The sequence below is a fragment of the Bos grunniens genome, chromosome 5 (assembly GCF_055505025.1).
Source record: "Bos grunniens cultivar Pamir isolate PY7600 chromosome 5, Bosgru_T2T1.0, whole genome shotgun sequence".
Lineage (NCBI taxonomy): Eukaryota > Metazoa > Chordata > Mammalia > Artiodactyla > Bovidae > Bos > Bos grunniens.
In genome coordinates this window covers 62,999,419-63,014,040 of record NC_141169.1, presented here as the reverse complement: position 1 = coordinate 63,014,040, position 14,622 = coordinate 62,999,419, and positions in this window count along the sequence as shown.

Here is a 14,622-nt window from a genome sequence, read left to right as displayed (position 1 = left end):
TGGTAGAAATTATAAATTGACATATGTATGATTAATAAAATGTGTCCATGATTATACCCAATCAATTTCACCCCTAAGAATTTATACAATGGCAATGGATGGACAATATATAAAGATCTTTATATAAAGTTGAATGTCCATTAAACGGAGAAGAGCTCAATAAATTATGATATTACCCAGAATGGAATGCTATAGAGTCTTTAAAAATGGACCTATATTTATTAACATGGAATATTTACAGTTTGATCATATTTTAATAATTATAAATATATGGATATATGTGTACTGAGATAGAGCAATAATGTTATCTCTGGATGGTGAAACTATTATTTTTATATTTCACCATTCTTTTCAATATTTTGATTTCTCTTTTATAACTGTATTAGCCTACTTTATCTGCTAAAACAAAATAGTATAGCCTGGGAGGCTTAAACTGCGACCATTTATTTCTCACAGTTTTGGAGGCTGAGCAGTTCAAGATCAAAGTGCCAGCAGATTCAGTTCTTGGTGAGGGTCCCCTTTTTGACTTGCAGATGGCCGCCTTCTTACTGTGACCTCACATGGAAGAGAGACAGAGAGATACAGAGAGAATGAACTCTGGTCCCACTTCCTCTTCTTTCAGAGGTAATAAGCCCATCATGGGGGCCCTCCTCATGACCTTATCTAAACCAAACTTCCTCCCAAAGGGCCCACTTTCACATACCAACACATTATAGGTTAGTGCTTCCATGTGAGAATTTTGAGGGACATAAACATTCAGTTCATAGCAAACAGCAAGCATAAATTTTATAATAACCATAAACGTCCAAGTTGTTTTCATTTTTGGAGGGAACAAAGTTAGCTAAGAAGGAGTGAAGCACCAGTTGCGCCAGAGAATGGCCATGTTTTATTTTATTCTTCTTTTCTACTTGAGTTGTTCTTGGTATTTGTTATGATTTTAAGATAAATTTATTCTATAGTAAGCATGTAGGAACAAAGAACTGTCTTAAGGAGAACCTTGAATTTCGTACCTATTTTTACCGTTATCTAATACATTAACCTTGGAGAGAAGACACGTAGACGTAAGTCCCAGCTTGGGCACTCAGCTGTGTGATAATGTTAGACAAGTGGCCTAGTTCTCTGAGCCTGAGTTCTTTCAGTCTGTAAAATTTGGATAGTAGTTTTTCTAACCAGTTGAGAAAATGTAAGGAGTATGTGGTCAGGCTTTGTCAGTCTTATTCACTCTGAATCTGCCTCCTACCCTCCCAATCTAGAACAGTCCCTGACCCAGAATAGCTCGGTAAAGGTAAATACTTGCTAAGTGAATGAATGAGTGAGTGCAATTGTGTTGTAAACTGTAAAGTGCAAAAATGTAGGTGCTGATTACATAGTCATTAAATGTGATCACTCAGATCTGTATTTATTATCATGGAACCAGTTTGGGTTACAGATAGCATGTATAGGGTGCTTACTAACGTTTCCTTTTACTTTGTAGAAAATATTACAATATTCAAAGTTACACTTGAAGTACTGGGTGGGGGGGTGGGTGGTTCTGGGGATTTATGGGATGTGTATTAGTAAAGCTATGATCTTATAAAAATGGAAGGTTTGCACATATTTAAAATCAAGTTTTCTGCTGGGTTTTGTGACTATATAAATGGAAACGCAATATTTTCTTCCAAAAATGACTCATCCACAAAAATAGTGGTATGGTGGATATAAAATAATTCTATGGATAGCAGTGAATCTTTGTGGAATAAGATCCTAATCTTTTTATGAAAACACGGGGCATGCTTCTAGATGCTGATTAGCTTTATGCAGAAACTACAGAGAATGGTAAGTATTCTAGTCATCTATTCTAATTAAAATTTAAATTGAAATCTGGGTTCTAATGAAGAGAAGCTTAGTGCTGGTCCTGTGGGAACTCTTCAGAGGGTAAGAGGAAAACGGCACAAAGGCATAAAAAGATTTCACACAGCCACTTCTTCCTATGTGTTTTATTTGAGTATACAATTCATATTTTATATAGGAGCATGTCTTTCCTTGATGGAAACCAAACTGTCCTTCTGACAGAGACATTCTTAAAATTGGGTCATATCCCAATAGTGCTGACCCAACTATGTCATTGTGGACACACTGGCATTATCCCTATGACACCCTGTCTCAGGGAAATTAGGTGACAGCTCAACTCCCCCTGCGAATTGGATTCATTATTACCAATTTTCAGTGTATGATCAGGCAGACGGGGCTCAATGTCAAAGGTTACTGATGTGTTGGGGGAAAAGTTGCATTGCAAAAGGGATAATAAAGGACGAGTAAAACTTAAAACTCTATACAAATCTTATTGGGCGACTTTAAAAATTAAGTCTGGATGCCAAATAATTTCACAACGTCCCTTGAAGAGCTGTTTGTTAGATACCACACACAAGCACAAGCCCAGAGAACGCATTCAAAGGGATGACATATTCAAAACATTGACAAGAAGCAAATGTATAAAATAAAGACATTTCAAAGGAGAGATGTCAAAATGGTGACTTCTTACCAAATGCATTATTGTCATAGACATAAGGTAAATATATGAAGTGGAAAAATGAAAAAATCCTTTATAGTATTTTTAAAGGCATGTTCGCACCACTTCAAAAAGATGTGATTTCAACAAGACATTTGAATAGAAATTCCACTATTTTTTTAAGCCTTGGACTGCATTTGTTGCTAAAACATGACACACTAATTGTGTCATTCCTCTGTCTTATAGACTGTTTCCTGCTATATTTCTCCACGTTTATTTTCTTAGGTTAATTGGGGAAGTGAAATTAACTCTCTATTCAGGATTCTTTCTCAGTCAAGAACAAAGGCATTTCAGCCTACAGGAAAATATCTAAAGGCAGAAGCGGTTCTAGAAAGGTAACAAACACCACGCTAAGGCATCTTTCCTTGACTGTGAGCATTCCGCAGATGAAAGTTAGCAACTGTCTGCTGGACACTGTGAGTGGCAGGTAGCATGCCAGAGAGAGAGCGCTCACAGCTAATCTATTGTGAACACTATGCAACATCTCCTCCTGAACCTCCCGTGGTTACTATGCAGAGAGGGGGCTGGGAGAGGAACATCTCCCCAGCAACACTTATAGGAAGAGCACGCTGGAAAAAGCACAAGAAATAACAAGGACAAATCTGACAGGGACTTCCAGCGGAGTTTGATTAAAATGTACCAAAATTGTAATTTTTCCTTCTCTATTTAACTGTAAGATACAGTCAGTGTTGCTTAATGTCAATACTGTTAATGAAGTTGTCAGGCTTGTCACTTTCACTGAATACCAACTTTACTAAGAAACTGGTACTACAATTACCTCCAGCTCTATATGATTAAATTCATCAAAGCATGCCCAGGCTCCAGACTGTGCCACATCTTTGGAGAATTTCCTTATGGCTTTGGAGTCTACCCCATCAGAAAAACTCAGCGTGCCCTGTGAAAGACAGAAGCTTAAATCACTCATCAGAAACAAAAAATTTATTTCAAACTTACTCTAAAATGGGCCAGCTGGAAATTGGAGGATTCTATTCTCCATAAGAACCAGTTTCATGTACAGGTTTTGTGGCAATTTTTGAGGTCTTCCAAGACTCTGTATCCCTACTATTTGTCTTCCTGATCCCTTCCACAAGTGAAATAAAATTCCACCATTTTTCCTTTGTTCACTCATTCATTCCTGTATTCTCTTATTCAAGAAATATTTGAGTGTCTGTATTAACATTGCACTAAGCATCAGTTCAATTCAGTCACTCAGTCGTGTCCAATTCTTTACGACCCCATGGACTGCAGCACACCAGGCTTCCCTGTCCATTACTAACTCCCAGAGCTTGCTCAAACTCATATCCATCAAGTCAGTGATGCCATCCAACCATCTCATCCTCTGTCGTCCCCTTCTCCTCCTGCCTTCAATCTTTCCCAGCATCAGGGTCTTTTCCAAAGAATTAGTTCTTTGCATCAGGTGGCCAAAGTATTGGACTTTCAACTTCAGCATCAATCCTTCCAGTGAATATTCAGGACTGATCTCCATTAGGATGGACTGGTTGGATCTCCTTGCAGTCCAAGGGACTCTCAAGTGTCTTCTCCAACACCACAGTTCAACAGCATCAACTCTTCGGTGCTCAGCTTTCTTTATAGTCCAACTCTCACATCCACACATGACTACTGGGAAAACCATAGCTTTGACTAGTTGGACATTTATTGGTAAAGCATAAGAGGTGATGGGAGAAGGCAATGGCACCCCACTCCAGTACTGTTGCCAGGAAAATCCCATGGATGGAGGAGCCTGGTGGGCTGCAGTCCATGGGGTCGCTAAGAGTCAGACACGACTGAGTGACTTAACTTTCACTTTCCACTTTCATGCATTGGAGAAGGAAATGGCAACCCACTCCAGTGTTCTTGCCTGGAGAATCCCACGGACAGAGAAGCCTGGTAGGCTGCAGTCCATGGGGTCGTATAGAGTCGGACACGACTGAAGCGACTTGGCAGCAGCAGCAAGAGGTGATAAAAAGAAGAGCATATTTTAAAGAACTGGAAATTCTAATAGGGTAGAAAGATTTGTGCATAAATAGCTAACAACTAAGGCATAAAGTATTAAGCAAGGCAAAGAAGAAAAAATATTATGGACTGAAATTCAGGTGGAAGATAAAAGAAAGTTTGAGGCTGAGGTTGCTTCTGAACTAGGCCTTCAAAAGTAGATAATATTTGAATATTGAGGGTACTTGCTGAGCTCTCTCCTTGGAACTCTCTGATCTACACATGGCTGACTCCTTCTTGAGATCAAACATCAGCCACTCAGAAATATCTTCCCCTGAACACTCAATGATATGACACCTCCCACTCAGTTCCTATCACATCACTGCTTTATTGTCTTCAGAGCACTTATCACTCTCTGAAATTATTGTGTTTATTTGTTTACTGTTTTCACTCATTAGGATAAAATCTCCATGGAAGTAGATACCTTGTCCCACTTGATTGATGCTGTAGTCTCAGGGCCTAGAATATGACAGGGCTTCCCTGGTGGCTCAAGTGGTAAAGAATTCACCTGCAAGGCAGGAGACCCAGGTTCGATCCCCAGATTGGGAAGATCCCCTGGAGACGGGAATGGCAACCCACTCCAGTGTTCTTGCCTGGGGAATTCTATGCACAGAGGAGACTGGAGGGCTACAGTCCTTGGGGGTCACAAAGAGTCCGATATGACTGGGTGACTAACACACACAGAATGTGACTGGCCTGCAGCAAAGGCTCAAAAAAATGTAAATAAATGAACTGAGTGCAAGAGATGAGAAAAAGAAGATTCTAGGTTTAGGAAAGAGTATACGCAACAGAGGAGGCTAGAGCACATGGATGTGTATAGGAAACAGTAAAATAGGTGTAAGGTCATGGCAGAAAACACATCCAAAAGATCGATTGAGGTAGATGTTGAGAACATCATATGCTTTGTTTATTTTTCTTTTTTTGAACTTTTTTCTGTTGTAAATGGGCAGCCATAAATTTTGGAATCGGAAAGTCACTCAAAGCAGCATTGGAAAAGCTTAGCCTTTGGGCTGTGTCCAAAATAAAGGAGCAGAGACTGAAGTCTGGAAGAATAGTTAGAGAACTATTTAGTGGTTTAAGTGGAAAGAAATAAGATTCATTACTTTAGGGAAAGACCATGGAATGACGATTAATCCTCAACACCTGTGTGAATTTGTGTCTCCAATCTCTCACAAGAATTAAGTAAAAACTATTAATATTCAAAGAGTAAATATTCACTAACAAAAACGCATGTGATGGGGACAAGGATAAAGGGAGGAAGGAAGGATAATTCTGGGACCCTTGTGTCCAAGGAGGCCAAAGCATGTTGGAAAGGCCTTGCAGGGAGGAGAAGATCTTGAAAACACCTTCACTTTGTTTCTTGATCTGGCCTTGTCTTTAAGCTGAGAAAATCCAGCTTGAGTTCTGATATACCCTTCCATGTCTTATTCATTCTTTAGGATAAAGAAAACACCATTCCACTGCACACTATCCTCCTCATGTCTATTAGACCACATCCTCTAGTCTTCACATTCTGAGGGCTCTTTAAGATCTGAATATCACAGAGAGCAAACTAGTGGTTTCCAGTGGAGAGAGGGAGTGGGAAAGGATAAGATATGGGTGGGGATTAAGAGGTACAAATTACTATGTGTGAAATAAATTACCTGCAAGGATGTATTGCACAGCATGGGGAATACAGCCAATATTCTGCAATAGACTTTAAATGGAGTACAATCTATAAAAATTTTGAATCACCATGCTATAAACCTGAAACTAATACAATATTGTAAGTGAACTGTACATCAATTAAAAAAAATTTAAGGATCTTAAAACATAGTAGCTGTGGGTCCCAGAACCAGAGCAACAGGCTTCAGGTTCTGGCTCCACTTAGTTGTCTACCCTTAGATAAGTTCTCTAAATTCTCCATGTCCCAGTTTCCTCATCTGGAGAACCGTGATGATAACGGTACTGCCAGTGCCAGAACTTTAGGGAGAATGAATGAACTAAAACACGTGGTATGCACAAATGAGTGAGTTCCTGGGACAAAGAGAACATTCAGAACACTGACCTGTTACTAATCGTGCTACCGTTGCTACTACTCATCACAGTCCTAGCATCTAACATAGTACTCAGTGCGTGCTCATTATTATTCATTCATTCAGTTGTGTCTGGCTCTTTGTGACCCCATGGACCATAGCTCACCAGGCTCCTCTGTCCATGGAATTCTCCAGGCAAGAATACTGGAATGAGTTGCCATTTCCTTCTCCAATTACTTGTTAATACTAATGAAAAAAGTATGGCTTTCATTTATGTTCTGGGTTATAAAGAAGTATTCTAGTAAGCTACTTACTTGTCAGCTTCCATGATGTCAGGAGTCTGCTTTGAGTAGGGAATAGCTTCAACAGTTTTCTTGTGAGGTTACCAGATCACTTTCTTTCTGGTATGTGACTCAGTCTGCTAGCCCGTGTGTACCATCATCATCATCATCACACAATCATACTGATTATTGTATGATGAACACTCACAGGTACCAGATATTTCCATCTGATTCACATAGTGACAAAACATGCAATGTGTGCCAGATATCATTCTGGGGCCAAGGAATGTAACAGTCTTTTATTGACTCCTTAGCCTCTAGGAATTAGTACTTTTTTTTTATTCAGTGTAGAGATTAAAATTACTTAAAGGTTATATTCCTTTTATAAAATATTGGCTATATTCCCTGTGTTGTACACGGTATCCTTGTAGCTTATTTATTTTATGTGTAGTAGTTTGTTCCTCTTAGTCCCCTACCTCTGTCTTGCTCCTCTGCTCTCCCTCTCCCCACTGGTAACCATTAGTTTTTCCTCTATATCTGTGACTCTATTTCTGTTTTGCTATATTCTGGGACCCCTGTTGTATTTTTTAGATTTCACAGATAAGTAATACCTTACACCATTTGTGCCTTTCTCTGCCTGACTTATTTTACTTAACATAATACCCTCCAAGTTCATCCCTGTGGTTGTGTTAATACTTTATCAATGGAGTTTCATTCAATCTTCCCTGAAGTGAGGATACATTGTCACTCTCCTTTTATCGATGAGAAATTTGAGGCTTAACATAGATATTAATACATGTGAAAAATTATAAAATTATAAGGTGGTTGATGAAATCATATTAGTCCAGGTCTATCTTCAAAGCGTGTGTTCTTTCCAATAAGCTGCACAGGTTCTTCCACATCCTGAATCTGCTGCTAAGTCGCTTCAGTCGTGTCCGACTCTGTACGACCCTGTAGACGGCAGCCCACCAGGCTCCCCCGTCCCTGGGATTCTCCAGGGAAGAACACTGGAGTGGGTTGCCATTTCCTTCTCCACATCCTGAATCTATATAGCAACAAATATTCTTTTGTAAATGCCTATAGCTTATGTTGAGTGTGAAAACAGCTTTATTTAAAGTTCTGTCAAATTGACATTTTTGAGAAAGATATAAAACTGGGTTAAAGGGTTGGTCTAGATAGAATTTAAAAAAAAACAGTTCTAGATGTCATTTAGCAAATATTTTTGCCTATGTGTAAGCATTTATGTATTACTGAACATAAGAGCAATGGCAACTCACTCCAATACTCTTGCCTGGAAAATCCCATGGATGGAGGAGCCTGGTGGGCTGCAGTCCATGGGGTCAGGAAGAGTTGTACATGACTGAGTGACTTTACTTTCACTTTTCACTTTCATGCATTGGAGAAGGAACTGGCAACCCACTCCAGTGCTCTTGCCTGGAGAATCCCAGGGATGGGGGAGCCTGGTGGGCTGCCGTCTATGGGGTCACACAGAGTCAGACACGACTGAAGCGACTTAGCAGCAGAACATAAAAGCAGTGTCAGGTTGTTTTTGGTCGTGATGGAAAGCCAGCACAAAATGTTTAAGCAAAAATCAAGGGACCACATTAGTTCATATAACTCAACAATAGGAGGAGGTGATGGATACTTTTCTTGTGGTCGGCTTGCCCTTTCAGCTCCTAATCTCATAGAAATGAGCACCTCTTTTCTCATGGCTGTGGTCAAGCTCCTTAGGAAGACTATTCAACCAGCTTGGGTCATGTGTCCACCAGGCATAGGGGAGAGGGACACTCTGATTTCAGATCATGTGCATACTTGAACTTTATTGGATAAAGTGGATTTTTATGGAAAGCTAGAAATCTAAACATTTCCCAGAGAAAGGGTTGCTGGGACAACCAACATAGTCAGGAAAGTTCAAAGCTACACAGGATAGAGAGTAAGCAGAGAATGACAAAGAGTCCAGTGAAATTCACAGTTACTGGAATAAAAGATTAATGTGGTCACTCTGGTAATTACACTATTTTGCCACAAGGTTTAAATTACTGATCTGAAATTTAAAACTGGACAATTTATGTGGAACTAACATTTTACTGGAGTGATAAATAAATGCTGGAAACAACCCTTCAGATATAAACATGTGCTCCATCTGGGTTAGGCTCAAAAACAGTTTCACTAAAAGAATATCTTTCTTTGCAAGTTGCTGAAAGCTTGCACCCTTGCAAACTTTCAATCTTTCCCAAAGCAAATTCTCTTCTTGTATAAATTTATGATTGAAATGAAGAAAGCATCCAGGTGATAAGTTCTGAGCACCCTATAAACTCATGCTTTTCCTTTTTGTATTTTCCATTTCTCTCTCTCTCTCTGTGCTTTCCTCCATCCCTCCCATTCCTCTCTCCTGCCTTATGCTTTGTATCTGTCAGTAGCACTTGGCTTATTTAATTGTGCATACGCCTCTGCTATTATGCAGGTAGATATTACACAGAACAGAGCTAAATAGTTGTCCTAGAAATCTTTCCAATGAAAGGCTGTATAAAGTAAGGTTTTGCTAGAGATCTGATACCTGTCTTGATAGCATAGTTTTCTCACATATGGAGGAGAGAAGAAAGAAAAAGGACTAACGATTTCTGAGGATCTCCTATGCACTAGACAAAGTGTGAAGTAGAATTGTCTATATTGTCTTATTGAAATCACCTTTGCACCAGCTTCCATGAACCAACTCAAATCACCATTGTAGATAAGGAAACTGGTCTAGAAAAGGCAAAATAGTTTGGCCCAAGTCACCCACAGAACAAAAAGCCAAACTGGAACCAAATCTGCTTGATTCAAGAAACATTGTGTTTTCCAAGTCCAATAACTATGTGCCTTGTATGTCCTGACCCCATGTCCTCTCCATTGCTTCTCTGGCACAGTTCTGTAATTTCCACATCAATGTCACCCCCAGTAGTCTAGCCTATCATCAGCGTCCTCCTGGACTAATGCAACAGTCTTTCAATTAATCTTTACTCCTCCCTTCATCCTCCACCTTGCCTAAAGAACATTCTAGAGAACAGATGCTCATGTCATCCACTTCTTTAAAACTCTTAAAAGGCTCCTAACACCCTTAGGGTCAATGTCAAAGTCTATCCCATGATCTCACCCTCACTGACCCCTGCAGCTCCATCTTTCATCCCTCTCATTTTGTGTTCTAGTCATTTTGAACTTTTTGTAGGTCCTCAAATATGACGTGCTCATTTTGTCCACCAGCCTTTGTGCTTTTTGTTTCCTCTGCCATTTACGCTTTACTTTGTTGACTCATTTTCCGTCGGGATATACTTTAAATGTCATTGCCTCTGGGAAGCTTTTACTGACTTTCTAGACTGTGTTTGATTCTGCTTCGCACCATTTGTTGTTGCTCAGTTGCTCAGTCCTGTCCTGCTCTTTGAAATCCCATGGACTGCAGCATGCCAGGTTTCCCTGTCCTTCACTGTCTCCCAGAGTTTGCTCAGACTCAGGTCTATTGAGTCAATGATGACACATGTCTCTCTGGATGGAGTCTTTATCACATCACAGACTGTATGTCCAGGGAGGGCAGGCATCATGGCAATCTTGCCCACCAGTGACTCCCTAATATTTCTTGCAGTGTCTGGCACTTCACAGTAGGCATTCATTTTATATTTGTCAAATGCTCAGCCAATTCAAGTTAGGCTCCTTGACTATGAGTTTCCCTGAGTCTCTCTAAGTAGATGGTAAGGATATACATATATGAAACAATTACACAAAATCCACACTATACATGATATGCATTGTGGTGTAGTCACAAAATACTAAATCAATCATGAAGGGCTATATACCAGAGTTAAATAGTTTATGCAATTACTTATTCACTCTTCTGGTAATACAGTATTTGTTTAGATTATATAACATATGTAATGCTGTGAGATGTGCTGAGTTTATAAAGAAATCATTTCTCCAGGATCCAACAGGCTACTTGGGGATATAGGACAGACACACAAAATAGTTAAGCAGAATGGGAAACATTATAAGAGAAGCCAAAACAGAGGAAGATCAGTAATGGTTGGCATGTCAGGGAGTCTGGATGAAAATTATGGGCCTGGATAAATAGGGCTGGAGAATCAGAAGGAATGAGGAAGGTATTCTACGTGAGGAAGAGTATGATCAACAACATTTATAGGTGAGAGGTGAGTTAGCTGGAGTGAAGGGTTGGTCCAGAGAAGTGAGAGGCAGAATTAGATTGGAGGGGGTTTGATTTTACAGTCATTAAGCCAGACAATGGCACCCCACTCCAGTACTCCTGCTTGGAAAATCCGATGGATGGAGGAGCCTGGTAGGCTGCAGTCCCTGGGGTCGCTAAGAGTCAGACACGACTGAGCGACTTCACTTTTACTTTTTACTTTCATGCATTGGAGAAGGAAATGGCAATCCACTCCTATGTTCTTGCCTGGAGAATCCCAGGAACGGTGGAGCCTGCTGGGCTGCCGTCTATGGGGTCGCACAGAGTCGGACACGACTGAAGCAACTTAGCAGCAGCAGCAAGCCAAACTGAGGGTTTTGTACTTTTTGCTACAGAAGGCTTTTAACAGTCTCTTTATATGGTGGATGTGACACAAAAATATTGTTATTTTTAAAAGAGGTAATCTTTCCTGAGTCTTTCAGAAAGGCCAAGGTATTTCTTGTTCTAAGTTTCTACTGATCATTTCATAATTGTTGGGTTCTGTTCAGTTCCTCAGTCATATCCAACTCTTTTTGATTCCATGGACTGCAGCACACCAGGCTTCCCTGTCCTTCACATTCTCCCAGAGTTTGCTCAAACTCATGTCCATCGAATCAGTGATGCCATCCAACCATCTCATCTCCTCCTGCCTTCAATCTTTCCAGCTTCAAAGTCTTTTCCAGAGAGTCAGTTCTTTGCATCAGGTGGCCAAAGAATTGGAGCTTCAGCTTCAGCATCAGTTCTACCAATGAATATTCAGGACTGATATCCTTTAGGATTGACTGATTTGATCTTCTTGCTGTCCAAGGGACTCTCAAGAGTCTTCTCCAACACCACAGTTCAAAAGCATCTATTCCCACTAGAATGGCAACTTCTAAGGTAGGGTGAAATTTTGTTTCACATCCTCCATGTCTAGCACATTGCCTGGTACATAGCCAATGTACAATACATACTTTCTGAGTGACTCAGTGAAATGAATTAGTTAATCAATCACTTAGGCATCAAGGGGTAATATTTGAAATTAGGAGAAAAAGATACAGATTAGAAGGTTAATGACAATAAATTAGACACGATGGGGCAAATGCTTGGAAGAGCTGTAGTCACTGATGTGAGAGACGTTTGGGAGAAGTGATTATACATGTGGTTTATGGTAGCCACAAAATGGAGATATCCCAAGGTGGCTAGATAAATGGGACAATATCTTGATTGAGATGTCAAGGTTAAAGTTAATCACTCAAATAAAAGCATTTGAACAGAATGAGACATGGTTTCTAATGATTCTTATTTGGGTCCTTATCAAAATAAGAATTGTTTTACTGCAGAACAATCAAAGCAATGTTATGTGATTAATATAGAAGGGGATACATAAAAATCTTCAGGACATAATGTTAAATAGAATCTACTAAAAATTATAACCCAAATACTGATTTTTTTTGCCTATGGCTATTGCAATTATAAGAGATTTTAGCTTTGGTTTTCCCTATCTGAATTTTTTAAATTCTCTAAAAACTATGAATACATCTCATATAGTAGTTATAATGAATGCTGATACCATTATAAAATTGTTAAAAGGATAATTCAGTACAGTTTCTCTGTTTCCCGAAATTACCTTATCTATTAGGGTAAGATTCCAACTTGGGAGGCACATAAATATTCGAGAACAAAACCATCTATTTGTGAAATGTGAAGATGAAAAACATGCCAAACTATCTATTCTTTATGACCATCAAGCTCCTTTACTTTACAATATTATTTTCAATTACATCCTCAAGTGGCACTTTTATTTTATAATTTAAAATAGCACGCTGGATAATATATAAACCTGAGAGTAGCTTTACTACATCATAGTCAGTGAAAATAAATCCTGCCCCTTGCCACTCTAGTGTACTTATCTTGCAAATCTCCATTAACTACATGGAGGCATTATGCATATGAGAAGTGGCATTTGTTATTTTATTACCACTTGGTTGGAGCTCATGCAGACTTCCTCTGCGTACTGGTTTCAGCACACACTGTATAAGTGGAATCTTTCCAAATCACGTCCTCTCTCGGCTTCAGTGTGGGCTCGCCTGTTGCTCTCCCTGCGATTTTTCCTTGGTTTCCAAATACCCTCCTGCTGGCCCCTGGTAGAGCAACTCCAGAGAACAGCATCCTCCCATCAGTTTAGTGAACAGCTGGGTTTCCAAAGCAGACCTTTTGGTTGTGAGTAACTGTGTGAACTCCGGTGACTCACACATCCATAATTATGTGCATGCAGGGGCTCTCCATCCTGCATTTGCTTTTTCACCTCCTGTAGTGTTTAAGTCATAAAGAGAAGACTATTCTCCATTTTCTAAACCCAAAACAACCTGCTTGGGGCAGCCTTCACAAGTCCTTTTGCATGTTTCTGTTTTCCTTGTTCCCGCTGATCCCTCTGGCTTTCAACCAAGGTTTAACCATAAAACTCTCATCAGAGACCTTAAAGGATAAAGGTTTCCAGCATGGGTACACTATATTAATAAATGAAACCCAACCTTTTAAAAATTACACTGTCAGAAAAACCCATTAGGCTGTAAAAGAGTTGAAGTAAACATTAGATTTTAATATCTACTGCTGCTTAGATTTTTCTGAACTGAAAAATCCCCGGTGAGCACTTAAAACTTCATTACTCCACTGAAAGGTTGTGAAAGGCTATTTAAAGGTTTTCAATTTCGTGGAAGTCTAGAGGTTATTACAGCTGGAAAGAATACGAACCCTAATACTACAAGGAATGAAAGGAATGAAATTTATGTTCTCATCTTCCTGAAGTTTAATCCAGGTCTATTAGATTCATTGGTAAAAATTAGGGCAGGTTGAAAACTTTTCCACAGGTTTGATGAAAAATAATATTTGGACATTAAGACAAGTATTGCTATCTGCATCACACTCAAGGAAATGCCTTATCTCCCAGTCTTCTGGTCACAGGTTATTTCAAGACTGGCCTCTACTTAGAGCCCCTTAAACAACTTCAAAATTCACATTAAAAACTTAGAGCAAAGCTGTGAATCCTGCCCCAAAAGCCAACATATGAAATGAAACCTTCAACTCAAACTCATAAATACAAAAGCATGGTAGTTATGTTCTTTTCCTATGACTTTTTAAAAAACTACCCCAATTGTTTTAACTTTTTATTTTGCATGGGGTATAGCTGATTAACAAACCATGTTATCATAGTTTCAGGTGAACAGGGAAGTCATACATACACGTGTACCCATTTTCCCCCAAACTCCCCTCCCATCCAGGCTGCCACATAACACTGAGCAGAGTTCCATGCACTGTTCAGTAGGTCCTTGTTGGTTATCCATTTGAAATATAGCAGTGTATATATGTCCATCCCAAACGCCCTATCTCTTCCCCTATCCACCCCCCTCCCCCCACACCCCTGAGACAACAAGTTCATTCTCTAAGGCTGTGTGTCTCTTGCTGTTTTGTAAGTAAGTTTATTTACTCAGCCATTAAAAAGAATGAAAATTCAACTTGTAGCAATATGGAGGGACCTAGAGGTTGTCGTACTGAGTGAAGTAAGTCAGACAGAGAAGGAGAAATATTGTATGATATCCC